Below are 21,063 nucleotides of genomic sequence, written 5' to 3'. Positions count from 1 at the left end.
CAGTGGCAGTTTGAATGAGTGGTGCTTCACTAGCTGCTGGGACCCGCAACAATGATTCTTCACTCCCTTACAGCCCACAGCAGTGGCTGTTGGAATGGAGGTTGGGTGCCTCGCCAGCTTCTGGGACCGGCAATAATGGTACTTCTCCCCTCAGAGTCCACAGCAGTGGCAGTTGCAATGAATGGTACCTCACCAGCTGCTGGGACCGGCAACAGTGCTTCTTCTGTCTCTCAGAGCCCACAGCAGTGGCACTTGTAATGAATTGTGCCTCAGCAGCTGCTGGGACCGGCAACCATGCTTCTTCTCTCCCCCGAACCCACAGCAGGGGCATTTGGTATGAATGGTGCCTTACCAGCTGTTGGGACCGGCAAAGATGATTCTTTTCTCCCTCAGAGCCCACAGCAGTGGAAGTTGGAATGAATGGTGCCTCACCAGCTGCTGGGACCCGCAACGATGATTCTTCCTTCCCTCAGAGCCCACAACAGTGGCAGTTGAAATGGATGAAGGATGCCTTACCAGCTGCTGGGACTGGCAAGGATGCTTCTTCTTTCCCTCAGAGCCCACAGCAATGGCAGTTGGAATGAATGGTGCCTCAAAAGCTGCTGGGACCGGCAACAATGATTCTTCTCTCTGTCAGAGCCCACACCAGTGGCAGTTGGAAATTGAGGGTGTGTGCTTCACCAGCTGCTGGGACTGGCAAGAATAGTTCTTATCTCCCTCAGAGCCCACAGCAATGGCAGTTGGCATAGATGGAGGATGCGTCACCAGCTGCTGGGACCACCAACGTTGGTTCTTCTCTCCCTCCGACCCCACAGCAGTGGAAGTTGGATTTAATGGTGCCTCACCAGCTGCTGGGACTGGCAACAATGGTTCTTCTCTCCCTCAGAGCCCATCCCAGTGGCAGTTGGATTAGAGGGAGGGTGCCTCACTAGTTGCTGGGACCGGCAACAATGGCTCTTCTCCCCCTCAGAGCCCACAGCAGTGGCAGTTGGAATGAATGGTGCCTCACCAGCTGCTGGGACCGGCAACAATGCTTCTTCTCTCCCTCCGAGCCCACAGCAGTGGCACTTGCAATGAATGGTGCGTCACCAGCTGCTTGGACCGGTAAGGATGGTTCTTCTCGGCCTCGGAGCCCACAGCAGTGGCATTTGGGATGAATGGTGCCTCACCAGCTGTTGGGACCCGCAGCGATGATTCTTCTATCCGTCAGAGCCCACACCAGTGGCAGTTGGAATGGAGGGAGGGTGCCTCACCACGTGCTGGGACTGGCAACAATGGTTCTTCTCTCCCTCAGAGCCCACACCAGTGGCAGTTGGAATGGAGGGAGGATGCCTCACCACCTGCTGGGACCATCAACGTTGGTTCTTCTCTACATCCGACGCCACAGCAGTGGAAGTTAGAATGAATGGTGCCTCACCAGCTGCTGGGACTGGAAACAATGGTTCTTCTCTTCCTCAGAGCCCACACCAGTGGAAGTTGGAATGGAGGGAGGATGCCTCACCACCTGCTGGGACCATCAACGTTGGTTCTTCTCTAGCTCCGACGCCACAGCAGTGGAAGTTAGAATGAATGGTGCCTCACCAGCTGCTGGGACTGGCAACAATGGTTCTTCTCTCCCTCAGAGACCACACCAGTGGCAGTTGGAATGGAGGGAGGGTGCCTCACCAGTTGCTGGGACCGGCAACAATAGTTCTTCTCTCCCTCAGAGCCCAGAGCACTGGCAGTTGGAATGAATGTTGCCTCTCCAGCTGCTGGTACTGGCAACGATGGTTCTACTGTCCCTCAGAGCCCACACCAGTGTCAGTTGAAATGAATGGGCCCTCACCAGATCCTGGGCCCCGCAACCATGCTTCTTCTCTCCCCCAAACCCACAGCAGGGGCATTTGGTATGAATGGTGCCTCACCAGCTGTTGGGACCGGCAAAGATTATTCTTTTCTCCTTCAGAACCCAGAGCAGTTGCAGTTGCAATAAATGGTGCCTCACCAGCTGCTGGGACCTGCAACGATGATTCTTCCGTCCCTAAGAGCCCACAACAGTGGCAGTTGGAATGGAGGAAGGATGCCCCACCAGCTGCTGGGACCGGGAAGGATGCTTCTTCTTTCCCTCAGAGCCCACAGCAATGGCAGTTGGAATGATTGGTGCCTCAACAGCTGTTGGGACCGGCAATGATGATTCTTCTCTCCGTCAGAGCCCACACCACTGGCAGTTGGAATGGAGGGAGTGTGCTTCACCAGCTGCTGGGATTGGCAGGAATGGTTCTTCTCTCCCTCAGAGCCCATAGCAATGGCAAATGGAATGGAGGAAGGATGCCCCACCAGCTGCTGGGACCGGGAAGGATGCTTCTTCTTCGTGGTCTCTGCGAATCACACAAATGGGTTATCATTCTGTCCCTGCACAGTTAGCTTCGGAACCTTCTTGGAGAGATTAAAGGCGTTTTGGCGGTAGCCCCGCCCACTCTCCAACTGCCTTTAGCCGGTTTCCCTCCTAAACCCTCAGTTCCTTTTGTCTGCCGCACTAGCAGCATCTTGGAACTCTTCAGAGATTCATTTTCCTGTCAGACTTTTAAAAACTTGATTTGACAGGATCAATCTGCGTTTTGGTGGTAATTTTTAACCTCGTTGTTCATATTTTAAAACAAATGCTATGATTTTCTAGATAATCATATACTTAAATGTGAATTTAAATTCTGAGGTAAAGTTGTTTAATAACAACTTGCCCTGCGATTTCTTAGAGAATAGTTTACTTTATTGTGCATTTAAATTCTGAAATAATGCTGTTTTAGAACAGCCTGTTCTGCGATTTCTTTAAGAATTCCTACTTAAATACAAATTTAAATTCTGAGGTAAAGTTGCTTTACAACAACTTGCCCTGTGATTTCTTAGAGAATCAATTACTTAAATGTGAATTTAAACTCTGACATAAAGCTGTTTTAACAGCCTTTACTACAGTTTCTTAGATGTGAATTTAAACTCTGAAATTATGCTGTTTTAACAACAGCCTGTAGTACAGTTTCTTAGAGAATCACATACTTAAATGTGAATTTAAATTCTGAGGGCCCTTTCCCTTCTGAGGGAACTGCTGTGCTTGGCAGAACTTTTCCCGCCTTTTTTCTTGAGGAAAAGTTTTCAAACAATGCTTGCCTTATTGGTGCACTTGGCAAAGCCCCATTATTCCTGAACAAAGTTTTTAAAATAGCGCCTGCCTCACTGGCACAATTTCCACCTCTTATCTCTGAGACAAACTTATAGAATGGCCACCAGCCTTCCTTCCTCACCACGGCTCTTTTGCTGCGGACAAACTGTCTCAAGGCCATTTACATGGCTTCGTCTCATTCTCTTGAAGAGAAGTTGTTACTGGCTGCCTTGACTTCAGTCCTCGCTGGTTTCTAACTCTCTGACTCTCCGGAGTCATACCAACTGGATGGCTGCCCAACGTGGATCCTCATCGGTCCCTGACTCTTTGGAGTCATACCAACTGGATGGCTGCCCAACGTGGATCCTCATCGGTCCCTGACTCTTTGGAGTCATAAAACTGGATGGCAGCCCAACGTGGATCCTCATCGGTCCCTGACTCTTTGGAGTCATACCAACTGGATGGCAGCCCAACGTGGATCCTCATCGGTCCCTGACTCTTTGGAGTCATACCAACTGGATGGCAGCCCAACGTGGATCCTCATCGGTCCCTGACTCTTTGGAGTCATACCAACTGGATGGCAGCCCAACGTGGATCATCATCGGTCCCTGACTCTCTGGAGTCATACCAACTGGATGGCTGCCCAACGTGGATCCTCATCGGTCCCTGACTCTTTGGAGTCATACCAACTGGATGGCAGCCCAACGTGGATCCTCATCGGTCCCTGACTCTTTGGAGTCATACCAACTGGATGGCAGCCCAACGTGGATCATCATCGGTCCCTAACTCTTTGGAGTCATACCAACTGGATGGCAGCCCAACATGGATCCTCATCGGTCCCTAACTCTTTGGAGTCATACCAACTGGATGGCAGCCCAACGTGGATCATCATCGGTCCCTGACTCTTTGGAGTCATACCAACTGGATGGCAGCCCAACGTGGATCCTCATCGGTCCCTGACTCTTTGGAGTCATACCAACTGGATGGCAGCCCAACGTGGATCATCATCGGTCCCTGACTCTTTGGAGTCATACCAACTGGATGGCAGCCCAACGTGGATCATCATCAGTCCCTGACTCTTTGGAGTCATACCAACTGGATGGCTGCCCAACGTGGATCCTCATCGGTCCCTGACTCTTTGGAGTCATACCAACTGGATGGCTGCCCAACGTGGATCCTCATCGGTCCCTGACTCTTTGGAGTCATACCAACTGGATGGCAGCCCAACGTGGATCATCATCGGTCCCTGACTCTTTGGAGTCATACCAACTGGATGGCAGCCCAACGTGGATCCTCATCGGTCCCTGACTCTTTGCAGTCATACCAACTGGATGGCAGCCCAACGTGGATCCTCATTGGTCCCTGACTCTTTGGAGTCATACCAACTGGATGGCTGCCCAGCGTAGATCCTCATCGGTACCTGACTCTCTGGAGTCATACCAACGGGATGGCTGCCCAACGTGGATCCTCATCGGTCCCTGACTCTTTGGAGTCATACCAACTGGATGGCTGCCCAACATAGATCCTCATCGGTACCTGACTCTCTGGAGTCATACCAACTGGATGGCTGCCCAACGTGGATCCTCATCGGTCCCTGACTCTTTGGAGTCATACCAACTGGATGGCTGCCCAACATGGATCCTCATCGGTCCCTGACTCTTTGGAGTCATACCAACTGGATGGCAGCCCAACATGGATCCTCATCGGTCCCTGACTCTTTGGAGTCATACCAACTGGATGGCAGCCCAGCATGGATCCTCATCGGTCCCTGACTCTCCGGAGTCATACCAACTGGATGGCTGCCCAACATGGATCCTCATCGGTCCCTGACTCTCCGGAGTCATACCAAATGGATGGCAGCCCAACATGGATCCTCATCGGTCCCTGACTCTTGGAGTCATACCAACTGGATGGCTGCCCAACATTGATCCTCATCGGTCCCTTACTCTCCAGAGTCATACCAACTGGATGGCTGCCCAACATGGATCCTCATCGGTCCCTGACTCTCCGGAGTCATACCAACTGGATGGCTGCCCAACATGGATCCTCATCGGTCCCTGACTCTCCGGAGTCATACCAACTGGTGGCTGCCCAACATGGATCCTCATCGGTCCCTGACTCTCCGGAGTCATACCAACTGGATGGCTGCCCAACATGGATCCTCATCGGTCCCTGACTCTTTGGAGTCATACCAACTGGTGGCAGCCCAACGTGGATCCTCATCGGTGCCTGACTCTCCGGAGTCATACCAACTGGATGGCAGCCCAACATGGATCCTCATCGGTCCCTGACTCTTGGAGTCATACCGACTGGATGGCAGCCCAACATGGATCCTCATCGGTCCCTGACTCTCCGGAGTCATACCAACTGGATGGCTGCCCAACCTCGATCTGCATCGGTCCCTGACTCTCTGGTGTCATGCCGACTGGATGGCTGCCCAGCGTGGATCCTCATCGGTCCCTGACTCTCTGGTGTCATTCCGACTGGATGGCAGCCCAACATGGATCCTCGTCGGTCCCTGAATCTCCAGGGTCATACCGACTGGTCGGCAGCCCAATGTGGCTCCTCATCGGTCCCTGACTTCCTGGAGTCATACCGATTGGCTTGCAGCCTGACATCGACCCTCATGGGTCCCTGGCTCTCCAGTGCCAGACCAATTGGACGGCTGTCCAACTTCGATCTGCATCGGTCTCTGACTCCCTGGCCAGTTTCTGAGGGCCATTATTGATACCGTTGCATGCTCCTTGCTGCTATTGGGTTCGTTTTGTGGCCACAATTACCTGTTCCCACCGGCCAGTATGGATGATGCTGGTTTAGATTCAAAGCCATGGCTGTTCCCTCTGTACCAAGATTTACTGTACAGTGTAAGCCATGGCTGTTCCCTCTGTACCGAGATTTACTGTACAGTGTAAATATTCCTTCTGTACCGAGACATGATATCACGGCTATCCCTATATAGCCGATTCGGGGGATGTGGCACTCCCTCCATACGAGGGAAGACATCACCATTTACACACTACAATTTATGACGATGTCCTTCATCTCAGACTGGACGGCTAAATGTCACTTAATGCCAACATTCAAGTCTGACTTCTGAGTTGATCCCTGTAAAATTTGGGATCACAATCTATTCACTCTGGGTACAGATAATCCTTCACCATATGGACGGCTTCAGGACTGTACAATCAAATTTCATAAATTGGTTCGTTCCCTCCATACCTAGGGACGCTACCATTATACAACCAGTACCAGCACAATTGTGACCATCTTGTCCCCCCCCAGTGGGGGGCTTTGATACCAAAGCACAGAGACCATCATTCATAAGGAAAGGTTTTGCCACTTCCCAATGTGAGTGTCCCCTAAGGCAGTTGATCCACTCTTTTCCATGGAACAGGTGGCAAACAACTGCTACAATTCCTTTCCATTTCCACTCTGGGCAGGAATGCCCACTGGGGACATCCCTCGGTTTTGAGCCTCCATTTAAACATCTGTCCACCTCATGGATACTTTGAGATCTCGAGATTTGCATACCTGTCCCATCTCTCTTGGCCGACTGATGTCATACCACCCTATTTCTCCTGAACCTCTGGTCCAAGGCATTGATTGGGTGAGGTGGCGATATTTCAGACCTCCACCTGCAACCCTAACAAGGCTAACCATGCATTCTGCAAATTTCTTGAGGCATCTCTCCCCTAAGGGAGTCCTGCGCTTCGCCTAATTGCTATGCACTGTCACAGTGTACTTTCATGCGCCCTAGACCTATATGATAAGGGGGTTTGAGCCACTGTTATATGGTCTCCAAGCCCTTCTGCTCATTCTGACATGTTGCAGTAGATTAATGTTACAGCTTGATTCGTTCCTCTTAAGCATTAGGGATAGCGTTATCATGATTTCTGTCGTATTGCCTGGTGTTTTGCACCAGCTGGCTAGAATTGGACTTTGTGGCTCTTAACGTCTATTCCAGCTCCACTGCTCTGATATCAGTTCTGGCTGTTCTTGCCATCTCTCAATATCCTTGATACAGCTTCTACAGGACATCATGTCATGGGATACCATCCCCACAGGGACTTCTTCAACCTGACAGTGTGGTATCCCTTCACTTTACAATGGTGTGACTAGTCTTATTGGCATCATACCAGCCACTGTTGTTTTTCTTTCTCATTTTCACCAGAATCTGCATGTTTCATGCTGATAGCCTGGAACATTTGGCTCAGATACAGCGTGTCTTGTGTGCCACAACAAATGGATCTTGCGATCTCCTCTATTCTTGTCAGAAATTTGTTGTGATTTAATGAGGTAATATTCCTCCTCTCTGGTGTCCATCGTTGTTCCTGGAATCATTGCTGGAGCTCTTCTCCAGTTCGATGTCATTAGGCTCTCTCTCTATGGATGCACTTTCCAACCATCTCATTGTTGACCACAGACTGTCTTTTTCATACTCACCTATTCGGTGGCCTTGCAATAATCTCCATTACTAAGGAATGTGTGCTATCTAGGTCAAGGTGTATCCCTGTCCTTAGATTACACCTGCCATTTATTATGGGCCATCAAAGTTTACCTACAGTCTGTGCAACCTATGGTTAGCTGGCAAGCCTGTTTTTCTACCAATGGGCATGTTTCACCTACATTGGTGACTGTTCCACTACATCTCATTATTTCCACACGACTCTGTAGAGTCGACATGTCAGTGGGACTGTTCGTCCCCATGTTTGCATGCCCTTGGTTCTATTTGGGGTCAATATGCCTTTCTTGTGTGGCATGGCACTCCCACCTCCACTGACCTAAGCTCGCTAGTCTAACCCATTTGTGTGATTCGCAGAGACCACGAAGAAGAAGAACAGGTTGCTTACCTGTAACTGTGTTTCTTCGAGTGGTCATCTGCGAATTCACACAAACCCGCCCATCCTCCCCACACAGTCGTGCCCTGCCTCTCCTTCGGTCCTGGGCTGCTGCTACTCGGCGTCCATTGAACTGAGGGTTTAGGAGGGAAACCAGCTAAAGGCAGTTGGAGAGTGGGCGGGGCTACCGCCAAAACGCCTTTAATCTCTCCAAGAAGGTTCCGAAGCTAACTGTGCAGGCACAGAATAACCCATTTGTGTGAATTCGCAGATGACCACTCGAAGAAAGACAGTTACAGGTAAGCAACCTGTTCTTCTTCTCTCCCTCACAGCCCACATCAGTGGCAGTTGGAATGGAGGGAGGGTGCCTCACCAGTTGCTGGGACTGGCAACAATGGTTCTTCTCTCCCTCAGAGCCCATAGCAGTGGCAGTTGGAATGAATGGTGCCTCACCAGCTGCTGGGACCGGGAACATTGGTTCTTCTCTACCTCAGAGCCCACAGCAGTGGCAGTTGGAATGAATGGTGCCTCACCAGCTGCTGGGACCGGGAACAATGGTTCTTCTCTCCCTCAGAGCCCACAGCAGTGGCAGTTGGAATGAATGGTGCCTCACCAGCTCTTGGGACCAGCAAAGATGATTCTTTTCTCCCTCAGAGCCCACAGCAGTGGCAGTTGGAATGAATGGTGCCTCACCAGCTGCTGGGACCCGCAACGATGATTCTTCCGTCCCTCAGAGACCACAACAGTGGCAGTTGGAATGGAGGAAGGATGCCTCACCAGCTGCTGGGACCGGGAAGGATGCTTCTTCTTTCCCTCAGAGCAATGGCAGTTGGAATGATTGGTGCCTCAACAGCTGTTGGGACCGGCAACGATGATTCTTCTCTCCGTCAGAGCCCACACCACTGGCAGTTGGAATGGAGGGAGTCTGCTTCACCAGCTGCTGGGATTGGCAGGAATGGTTCTTCTCTCCCTCAGAGCCCATAGCAATGGCAGTTGGAATGGAGGGAGGATGCCTCACCAGCTGCTTCGACCACCAATGTTGATTCTTCTCTCCCTCCGATCCCACAGCAGTGGAAGTTGGATTTAATGTTGCCTCACCAGCTGCTGGGACTGGCAACAATGGTTCTTCTCTCCCTCAGAGCCCACACCAGTAGCAGTTGGAATGGAGGGAGGGTGCCTCAACAGTTTCTGGGACCGGCAAAAATGGTTCTTCTCTCCCTCAGAGCCCAGAGCACTGGCAGTTGGATTGAATGGTGCCTCACCAGCTCCTGGAACCCGGAACAATGATTCTTCTCTCCCTTACAGCCCACACCAGTTGCAGTTGGAATGGAGGTAGGGTACCTCGCGAGCTGCTGAGACCGGCAACAATGGGTTTTCTCTCCCTCCGAACCCACAGCATTGGAAGTTGGAATTAATGGTGCCTAATCAGCTGCTGGTACTGGCAACAATGGTTCTACTGTCCCTGAGAGCCCACACCAGTGGCAGTTGGAATGAATGGTGCCTCACCAGATCCTGGTACCCGCAACAATGATTCTTCTCTCCCTTACAGACCACAGCAGTGGCTGTAGGAATGGAGGTAGGGTGCCTCGCCAGCTGCTGGGACCGGCAACAATGGCTCTTCTCCCCCTCAGAGCCCACAGCAGTGGCAGTTGGAATGAATGGTGCATCACCAGCTGCTGGGACCGGCAACAATTCTTCTTCTCTCCCTCCGAGCCCACAGCAGTGGCACTTGCAATGAATGGTGCGTCACCAGCTGCTTGGACCGGTAAGGATGGTTCTTCTCGGCCTCGGAGCCCACAGCATTGGCATTTGGGATGAATGGTGCCTCACCAGCTGTTGGGACCCGCAGCGATGATTCTTCTATCCGTCAGAGCCCACACCAGTGGCAGTTGGAATGGAGGGAGGGTGCCTCACCACGTGCTGGGACTGGCAACAATGGTTCTTCTCTCCCTCAGAGCCCACACCAGTGGCAGTTGGAATGGAGGGAGGATGCCTCACCACCTGCTGGGACCATCAACGTTGGTTCTTCTCTACATCCGACGCCACAGCAGTGGAAGTTAGAATGAATGGTGCCTCACCAGCTGCTGGGACTGGAAACAATGGTTCTTCTCTTCCTCAGAGCCCACACCAGTGGCAGTTGGAAAGGAGGGAGGGTGCCACACCAGTTGCTGGGACCGGCAACAATGGTTCTTCTCTCCCTCAGAGCGCACACCAGTTGCAGTTGGAATGGAGGGAGGGTGCCTCACCAGTTGCTGGGACCGGCAACAATAGTTCTTCTCTCCCTCAGAGCCCAGAGCACTGGCAGTTGGAATGAATGGTGCCTCTCCAGCTGCTGGTACTGGCAACGATGGTTCTACTGTCCCTCAGAGCCCACACCAGTGGCAGTTGAAATGAATGGGCCCTCACCAGATCCTGGGACTGCAACAATGGTTCTTCTCTCCCTAAGAGCCCACAGCAATGGCAGTTGGAATGAATGGTGCCTCAACAGCTGTTGCGACCGGCAATGATGATTCTTCTATCCGTCAGAGCCCACACCAGTGGCAGTTGGAATGGAGGGAGGGTGCCTCACTAGCTGCTGGGACTGGCAACAGTGGTTCATCTCTCCCTCAGAGCCCACAGCAGTGGCAGTTGGAATGGAGGGAGGGTGCCTCACCAGTTGCTGGGACTGGTTACAATGGTTCCTCTTTCCCTCAGAACCCACAGCAATGGCAGTTGGATTGGAGGGAGGGTGCCTCACCAGCTGCTGGGACCAGCAATGTTGGTTCTTCTCTCCCTCCGACCCCACAGCAGTGGAAGTTGGAATTAATGGTGCCTCACCAGCTGCTGGGACTGGCCACAATGGTTCTTCTATCCCTCAGAGCCCACACCAGTGGCAGTTGGAATGGATGGCGTGTGCCTCACCAGTTGCTGGTACCGGCAACAAATCTTCTTCTCTTTCTCAGAACCCAGAGCAGTTGCAGTTGCAATAAATGGTGCCTCACCAGCTGCTGGGACCTGCAACGATGATTCTTCCATCCCTCAGAGCCCACAACAGTGGCAGTTGGAATGGAGGAAGGATGCCCCACCAGCTGCTGGGACCGGGAAGGATGCTTCTTCTTTCCCTCAGAGCCCACACCACTGGCAGTCGGAATGGAGGGAGTGTGCTTCACCAGCTGCTGGGAATGGCAGGAATGGTTCTTCTCTCCCTCAGAGCCCAAAGTAGTGGGAGTAGGAATGAATGGTGCCTCACCAGCTGCTGGTACTGGCAACGATGGTTCCACTGTCCCTCAGAGCCCCCTCCAGTGGCAGTTTAGATGAGTGGTGCTTCACTAGCTGCTGGGACCCGCAACAATGATTCTTCACTCCCTTACAGCCCACAGCAGTGGCTGTTGGGATGGAGGTTGGGTGCCTCGCCAGCTTCTGGGACCGGCAATAATGGTACTTCTCCCCTCAGAGTCCACAGCAGTGGCAGTTGCAATGAATGGTACCTCACCAGCTGCTGGGACCGGCAACAGTGCTTCTTCTCCCCCTCAGAGCCCACAGGAGTGGCAGTTGGAATGAATGGTGCATCACCAGCTGCTGGGACCGGCAACCCACAGCAGGGGCATTTGGTATGAATGGTGCCTTACAAGCTGTTGGGACTGGCAAAGATAATTCTTTTCTCCCTCAGAGCCCACAGCAGTGGCAGTTGGAATGAATGGTGCCTCACCAGCTGCTGGGACCCGCAACGATGATTCTTCCTTCCCTCAGAGCCCACAACAGTGGCAGTTGAAATGGATGAAGGATGCCATACCAGCTGCTGGGACCGGCAAGGATGCTTCTTCTTTCCCTCAGAGCCCACAGCAATGGCAGTTGGAATGAATGGTGCCTCAAAAGCTGCTTGGACTGGCAACAATTGTTCTTCTCTCCCTCAGAGCCCACAGCAATGGGAGTTGGAATGGAGGGAGGATGCCTCACCAGCTGCTGGGACCACCAACGTTGGTTCTTCTCTCCCTCCGACCCCACAGCAGTGGAAGTTAGAATGAATGGTGCCTCACCAGCTGCTGGGACTGGAAACAATGGTTCTTCTCTCCCTCAGAGCCCACAGCAATGGGAGTTGGAATGGAGGGAGGATGCCTCACCAGCTGCTGGGACCACCAACGTTGGTTCTTCTCTCCCTCCGACCCCACAGCAGTGGAAGTTAGAATGAATGGTGCCTCACCAGCTGCTGGGACTGGAAACAATGGTTCTTCTCTCCCTCAGAGCCCATCCCAGTGGCAGTTGGATTAGAGGGAGGGTGCCTCACCAGTTGCTGGGACCGGCAACAATGGCTCTTCTCCCCCTCAGAGCCCACAGCAGTGGCAGTTGGAATGAATGGTGCCTCACCAGCTGCTGGGACCGGCAACAATTCTTCTTCTCTCCCTCCGAGCCCACAGCAGTGGCACTTGCAATGAATGGTGCGTCATCAGCTGCTTGGACCGGTAAGGATGGTTCTTCTCGGCCTCGGAGCCCACAGCAGTGGCATTTGGGATGAATGGTGCCTCACCAGCTGTTGGGACCCGCAGCGATGATTCTTCTATCCGTCAGAGCCCACACCAGTGGCAGTTGGAATGGAGGGAGGGTGACTCACCAGGTGCTGGGACTGGCAACAATGGTTCTTCTCTCCCTCAGAGCCCATACCAGTGGCAGTTGGAATGGAGGGAGGATGCCTCACCACCTGCTGGGACCATCAACGTTGGTTCTTCTCTCCCTCAGACGCCACAGCAGTGGAAGTTAGAATGAATGGTGCCTCACCAGCTGCTGGGACTGGCAACAATGGTTCTTCTCTTCCTCAGAGCCCACACCAGTGGCAGTTGGAATGGAGGGAGGGTGCCTCACCAGTTGCTGGGACCGGCAACAATGGTTCTTCTCTCCCTCAGAGCCCAGAGCACTGGCAGTTGGAATGAATGTTGCCTCTCCAGCTGCTGGTACTGGCAACGATGGTTCTACTGTCCCTCAGAGCCCACACCAGTGGCAATTGGAATGAATGGTGCCTCACCAGCTCCTGGGACCCACAACAATGATTCTTCTCTCCCTCAGAGCCCACACCAGTGGCACTTGGTTCTTCTCTCCCTCAGAGCACACAGCAGTGGAAGTTGGAATTAATGGTGCCTCACCAGTTGCTGGGACTGGCAACAATGGTTCTTCTCTCCCTCAGAGCCCACAGCAATGGCAGTTGGAATGGAGGGAGGATGCCTCACCAGCTTCTGGGACCCGCAACGTTGGTTCTTCTTTCCCTCCAACCCCACAGCAGTGGAAGTTGGAATTAATGGTGCCTCACCAGCTGCTGGGACTGGAAACAATGGTTCTTCTCTACCTCACAGCCCACATCAGTGGCAGTTGGAATGGAGGGAGGGTGCCTCACCATTTGCTCGGACAAGCAACAATGGTTCTTCTCTCCCTCAGAGCCCACAGCAGTGGCAGTTGGAATGAATGGTGCCTCACCAACTGCTGGGACCGGGAACATTGATTCTTCTCTCCCTCAGAGCCCACAGCAGTGGCAGTTCGAATGAATGGTGCCTCACCAGCTGCTGGGACCGAGAACAATGGTTCTTCTCTCCCTCAGAGCCCACAGCAGTGGCAATTGGAATGAATGGTGCCTCACCAGCTCTTGGGACCGGCAAAGATGATTCTTTTCTCCCTCAGAGCCCACAGCAGTGGCCGTTGGAATGAGTGGTGCCTCACCAGCTGCTGGGACCCGCAACGATGATTCTTCCATCCCTCAGAGCCCACAACAGTGGCAGTTGGAATGGAGGAAGGATGCCTCACCAGCTGCTGGGACCGGGAAGGTTGCTTCTTCTTTCCCTCAGAGCCCACAGCAATGGCAGTTGGAATGATTGGTGCCTCAACAGCTGTTGGGATCGGCAACGATGATTCTTCTCTCCTTCAGAGCCCACACCACTGGCAGTTGGAATGGAGGGAGTGTGCTTCACCAGCTGCTGGGATTGGCAGGAATGGTTCTTCTCTCCTTCAGAGCCCATAGCAATGGCAGTTGGAATGGAGGGAGGATGCCTCACCAGCTGCTTCGACCACCAATGTTGATTCTTCTCTCCCTCCGGTCCCACAGCAGTGGAAGTTGGATTTAATGTTGCCTCACCAGCTGCTGGGACTGGCAACAATGGTTCTTCTCTCCCTCAGAGCCCACACCAGTGGCAGTTGGAATGGAGGGAGGGTGCCTCAACAGTTGCTGGGACCGGCAACAATGGTTCTTCTCTCCCTCAGAGCCCAGAGCACTGGCAGTTGGAATGAATGGTGCCTCACCAGCCCTGGAACCCACAAAAATGATTCTTCTCTCCCTTACAGCCCACACCAGTTGCAGTTGGAATGGAGGTAGGGTGCCTCGCGAGCTGCTGAGACCGGCAACAATGGTTTTTCTCTCCCAACGAACCCACAGCATTGGAAGTTGGAATTAATGGTGCCTCATCAGCTGCTGGTACTGGCAACGATGGTTCTACTGTCCCTGAGAGCCCACACCACTGGCAGTTGGAAGGACAGGTTGCTCACCTGTAACTGTGTTTCTTCGAGTGGTCATCTGCGAATTCACACAAATGGGTTATTTCTGCGCATGCGCAGCAAACTCGGAAACTTCTAGAATCTCCAGGCAGAAAGTCATGTAACTTTCTGCAGCCTCTTGCAACTTTTTGGCGGTAGCCCCTCCCATCCCTATATAAGACCCCTACCGGTCCGCCCTCTTTCAGTTCCGAATGAGCTGCATACAGCGCGGCAACAAGCGTTATAAATGAGCAGACACTGAGGGGACGGATGGGCGGGTTTGTGTGAATTCGCAGATGACCACTCGAAGAAACACAGTTACAGGTGAGGAACCTGTCCTTCTTCTTCGTGGTCTCTGCAAATCACACAAATGGGTTAGACTAGCGAGCTATAGTCAGAGGAGGAGGGAGTGTCAATCATGAAAAATCAAACCAGAATAAAGTATGTAAACCAAACAACTGTGTCATTTATTACCGTGTAAATAGTCAATGTATGGCAGAAAGTAACACTGCCCTCCCAAAGGCTGCATCTTGTCTGGCCCTGGCGTCCAGCCTATAGTGCTTAATGAATGTCATCGGTTGTGACCAAACAGCAGCCTTACACACATCCTCGAGCGGAATCCCAGCTAAAAAGGCCGAGGATGCTGCTACCGCCCTAGTTACATGGGCTCTAACCCATCCTGGTAGGGGCTTCTTTGCCAGTTCATAGCAGAGGTGAATGGTACTGGCAATCCACTTGGAAAACCTCTGCGGTGAAACCGGCAGCCCCTTCTTGGTCTCGGAGTAGCATACAAAAAGTCTCTCCGACCGTCTGGTGGCAGCCGTTCTGTCTAGATAGAACGCCAGTGCCCTGCGAACATCCAGGGAGTGAAGCCGTCGCTCTGACTCCGTGGACGGGCTAGGTGCTAAGGTTGGCAAAACAATGTCCTGGTTAACGTGGAAGGCAGACACCACCTTTGGCAAGAATGAGATGTCCGTCCGGAGAACAACCTTGTCTTTGTGAAAACGTAGGAAGGGCTGGTCCATCCTGAGAGCACACAGTTCACCGGCCCGACGGACTGACGTTATCACTACCAGGAAGGCTGTCTTCCACGTTAGGAGTCTCAGATCTGTGGTAGCTAGAGGTTCGAATGGTCTGGACATCAGAATTGCCAAAACGGTATCCAGGCTCCATTGTGGGGAAGGATCTGTAACAGGTGGATGCAAGTTGTTGAGTCCTCTGAGGAACCTTTTTATGAGGGGGTCTCTAAACAAGGATGGCTTGTCCTGCAATGAGTAATGTGATGAAATAGCAGACAAATAAGACTTTATGGAGCTCAACGAGAGGCCTGCGGTGTTTAATGACATAAGAAAGTCCAGGACTACTGGAATGGAGACATTAGACGGTGAGACATCACTGGATCGTAGAAAGGTGAGGAACCTATTCCATTTATAGGCATAAGACCTCTGAGTAGAAGGTCTTTGTGCTGCTCTAATGACGTCCCGCACTCCGGATGGCAGTGATCTCAGGACTGAATCCTCCATGCCACCAAGTGAAGGGATTCCATCTCGGGATGGTGAACTTGTCCGCCGTGAAGCGAGAGCAAGTCTGGTCTGTAGTCTAGTCGGAGATGGTCCTGGGCTCGTTGCAACAAGGGGGCGAACCAGGGTTGTCTGGGCCACCATGGGGTGATCAGAATGGCATCCGTGGAATCCGTCGACATCTTTGCCAACACTCTGGTGATTAGCGGGAAGGGGGGAAACAGGTACAGAAGACCGTTTGTCCATTGAAATTGGAAGGCGTTCCCCAGGGAGCCGGCTGCACGAACCCGTGAGCAATAGGTTCGCAGCTGGGCATTGTCGGGTGAAGCAAACAGATCTACTATCGGAGTACCCCATCGTTGAAAGAGAGTGGCAGTTACCTCCGGGTGTAACATCCACTCGTGGCATGTTGACCGGGACCTGCTTAGCTGGTCTGCCAGATCGTTTTCGTCTCCTGGGAGGTGAACACACTGAAGCAGTATTTTGTGTTGTATACACCAGTTCCATATTCTGAGTGTGATGTCCAAAAGAGTTTTCGACCTCGTACCCCCCTGCTTGTTGAGGTAGTACATGGTCGTGGTGTTGTCTGTCAGGAGGAGAACCACTTTGTTGGAGAGCAAGCTCTGGAATGCTTTGAGAGCCTTTTCCACTGCTAACATCTCCAGAGCATTGATGTGGAGGTTTGAGTCTTCGTGGGACCATTTGTCTTTGACTGTGAGTCCTAATATATGGGCTCCCCAACCTTGGAGAGACGCATCTGTTGTTAGAGTTATGTCTGGTTGAGGTGGGGCAAAAGGCATGCCTGAGCAGACGTTGTCTGGCTGGAGCCACCAACGTAATGAGACTTGGACTTTTCTCGGGATAGTGAGGGTCTTGTCGGGTCGGTCCCGTACGGGATCGAAGACGGAAAGGAACCAAGACTGTACCGGTCTCAGACGCAGTCTTGCCCATGGCGTTACAAAGGTTGTTGAAGCCAAATGTCCCAATGCGACTTGTACCACACGGGCTGGTAGATGTCTGGAATGGAGGCAGTCTCGAATTGCCCGAGATAAAGCCAGGAATCTGGACGGTGGAAGGTAAGCCCTGGCAGCTTGAGAGTCCAGTAGCGTGCCTATGAAGTCGATCCGTCTGGATGGAGTTAGATGTGACTTTTCCAGATTGATGCAAATTCCCAATGACTTTAACAGGTCTTGTGCAAAGTCCACCTGGTGTTGAAGGGTTTGTCTTGACGGTGCCGTGAACAGCCAGTCGTCCAGATATGGGAAGACTGCAATTCCCCTCTGACGTAGGTAAGCGACGACAGGGGCCATGCACTTCGTGAAGACCCTTGGAGCAGACAAGAGGCCGAATGGAAGGACCTTGTATTGAAAGAGTTCCTGGCCTACGGCGAAGGCGAGGAATCTGCGGTGATCTTCTCGAATGCCAATGTGGAAGTAGGCGTCCTTCAGGTCCAAGGTGGCGAACCAGCCGTCCTTCTGCAAAAGTGGCAGAATAGAAGCGAGAGTTATCATCCTGAAACGTTTGTATACTATGAAGGAGTTTAAGGCACGTAAGTCTAAGATGGGTCTAAGGCCTTCAGGCTTTTTCGGGACTATAAAGTACTTAGAGAAAAAGCAGGATCGAGCCCGTGATGGGTGGACAGGCTCGATAGCTCCTTTATCTAACAGGGAGCGCACTTCGTCGAGAAGGGTGTCCGAGGGGGTAGTAGAAATGACAGCTCCAGTGGTAGGGAGCTCAGAAAACTCAAGGGCATAACCCCATCGAACGATGTTAAGGGCCCAAGAGTCTGAAGTAATAGAGGCCCAGTTGTTAAGGAAGGGCCATAGACTGTTTACAGCGGTGACGAAGTGCGCTGAGAAACTTCAAAAGCGTTTCTTGCCTCTGGTATCCTTCTTTTTATAGCCCTGTTGGTAGCGGCCCTGAGATGGCTGACGTCGATCCTGTTGAGAAGACGGGGATCTTGATGGTCTGCCCTGTTGAGGGGTGTCTTGGGACTGAAATTGACGGTCCGGTTGATTGTAACGCTGTTGACCATGATGGAACCACGAGCGTTGGTCAGTGTATCTCTGTCAAGGTGGTCTAGATGGAGGAGCCGACATGCCATGTTTCTTGGCGGCGGTTTTCATTCTATATTTGAAGCTTAACTTCTCATCAGTCTCCTTGTTAAATAAGCCGGAGTTGTCAAACGGCATATCTTCAATGGTGGATTTTGCCTGAGGATTGAGATCCGAAGAGCGCAGCCAGGCATACCTGCGGAGGGCCACCGACCCGGAAAGGATCTTTGAGGCGCAGTCTGTGGAATGGCGCGCAGAAATGATTTGTTGGCCTCCCACCTGGTGGACTTCGTTCCTGATGGCGGTCATAAGTCTCCTCTTGTCATCAGGGAGTTCGGCAATGACAGGGTCCATCTTTTCCATCAAGAGTTGGACATATGCCCCCATACATGCCACGTAATTAGCTATTTTAATGTCCAACGCAGCGGAGGCATAAAATTTCTTCGCCAAACCATCTATCTTCCTGCTTTCTTTATCTATAGGGGAAGATGAGGGCCGAGCTGAGAAGGAGGTCTGAGAACCCTCTACGATAGCTGAATTCGGCTTCGGGTGGTTAAATAGCCAAGTGGGCCCAGATGGTGTAACTCTATATAAATTTTCAATCTTCCTAGACGTGGAGGCAATAGTCGCAGGAGTGTCCCAAGATCTTTTAGCAATCTTTTCCAACGACGGTAAAAATGCCAGGGAGGGAGGCGCTGGGGCGCAGCCATGGATTCTACGCTCTACTGGATCGAGTGCCACCTCTTCAGAGTGGGCAACCTCTAACTTAAGAGCATCAGCCATCCTAATTACTCTATCTGAAAAGGAACGGACGTCATCCGTCGGAGAAGGTGCGTCCGGCTCACCAAAGGAAAGAGGTTGATCGGCGTCCAACTGATGGTAGGGGGACGCGGAGCGGGAACGTGAACCTGAAGGTGATCTACTGGCCCTGCGGCTGGTAGGACTGCCTCTGCGGCTGGCAGGAGAAGGGTCTCTGCTACGGGAGCGGCGTCTGGATGGGTCTTCGGTATCCAGGTCAATGGGCCTGTGCTGTGGAGAGTGAAGCCTCACTCTGGAAGGATCTGAAGCCGTACGGCGAAGATAATCGACATCCACTGGAAGGAGATATTGACCAGAATGGTGGTCATAGACTAGATCAGGGTATGTATTGAAGAGGTCGCGCTCCGAACGGTCTCCATCCAGAGGAGAACGCTGTGGATGGCCACCAACGAGGGCCTCATCCGCTTCCGTCCCCAAAGCTGCTCTATCTCTCCTTTGAGGAGAAGCATCAACCCGTCTGCGTCGGGACGGTGATCTGGATGGCTGTCTCCGCTTCAATGGACGGGATGGTGATGGAGATGGACGTCTCTGTCTCTGCGGTGAGGGGGGAGTGTCCGAATCCGGGATCTATCCCTCAGATTCTGAGGAGTCTCCCAAGTTAACAATCTCCAATTCCTTGTCATGTACTGACAGATGGGAGGAGATGAGGACCCGTGGTTCCAGAGGTGGCGGGGCCGATGAAGCAGTGATCTCCGGAATGGGAGTAGCCGCGGTGTGAGATTCAGGCGGGGGAACTGATATGGTACTTGGGGGCCCCTTGCGCCTGGATTTGGGCGGAGGAGAAGCTGATTTGGCCCTTCTAGCCTCACGGTGGTCCTTAGAGGACTTGGAGGACTTCTGCTTGTCTCCATGAGCCCTCTTTGAAGCCTTTTCCGGCTTAGCCTTTGGGTCAGCGGCTGTAGATTGGGCAGCCGACTCCTGGACCGTTGCGCTGGGGCGAAATGCCTTCTCATAAAGGGACGCCTTCAGTTTTTGGTCCCTATTTTTCAGTGCCTGGGCAGTCATGGCCTTACAGTGCCGGCAGGCCCCAGGAATGTGCTCCTCTCCAAGGCAGAGGACACATCTATCATGCCCGTCAGACATGGGGATTTTGACCCCGCACTTGGTGCACTGTTTAAACGAAGCCATATTTTGGGTAGCCGTTACCAGTTGAGTCAAGCCCAAATCGTAATCCAGAGAATGGTCAAAGGTCCAGTCCTGTTTCAATAGCCAGTGAGAGATTCAGTAAGTGAAGCGAAGTTCCTCGAGCTGCAAACGCGGCGGAATGAAGGAACTGAAAGAGGGCGGACCGGTAGGGGTCTTATATACGGATGGGAGGGGCTACCGCCAAAAATTTGCAAGAGGCTGCAGAAAGTTACATGACTTTCTGCCTGGAGATTCTAGAAGTTTCCGAGTTTGCTGCGCATGCGCAGAAATAACCCATTTGTGTGATTCGCAGAGACCACGAAGAAGAATGAATGGTGCCTCACCAGCTCCTGGAACCCACAACAATGATTCTTCTCTCCCTTACAACCCACACCAGTTGCAGTTGGAATGGAGGTAGGGTGCCTAGCGAGCTGCTGAGACCGGCAACAATGGTTTTTCTCTCCCTCCGAACCCACAGCATTGGAAGTTGGAATTAATGGTGCCTCATCAGCTGCTGGTACTGGCAACGATGGTTCTACTGTCCCTGAGAGCCCACACCAGTGGCAGTTGGAATGAATGGTGCCTCACCAGATCCTGGTACCCGCAACAATGATTCTTCTCTCCCTTACAGACCACAGCAGTGGCTGTAGGAATGGAGGTAGGGTGCCTCGCCAGCTGCTGGGACCGGGAACATTGGTTCTTCTCTCCCTCAGAGCCCACAGCAGTGGCAGTTGTAATGAATGGTGCCTCACCAGCTGCTGAGACCGGGAACAATGGTTCTTCTCTCCCTCAGAGCCCACAGCAGTGGCAGTTGGAATGAATGGTGCCTCACCAGATGTTGGGACCGGCAAAGATGATTCTTTTCTCCCTCAGAGCCCACAGCAGTGGCAGTTGGAATGAGTGGTGCCTCACCACCTGCTGGGACCCGCAACGATGATCCTTCCGTCCCTCAGAGCCCACAACAGTGGCAGTTGGAATGGAGGAAGGATGCCTCTCCAGCTGCTGGGACCGGGAAGGATGCTTCTTCTTTCCCTCAGAGCCCACAGCAATGGCAGTTGGAATGATTGGTGCCTCAACAGCTGTTG

The sequence above is a fragment of the Sceloporus occidentalis genome, unplaced genomic scaffold (genome assembly GCF_023333645.1).
Source record: "Sceloporus occidentalis isolate IW3139 unplaced genomic scaffold, rSceOcc1.0.p SCAF_177, whole genome shotgun sequence".
Lineage (NCBI taxonomy): Eukaryota > Metazoa > Chordata > Lepidosauria > Squamata > Phrynosomatidae > Sceloporus > Sceloporus occidentalis.
This window is presented reverse-complemented; position numbering follows the sequence as displayed.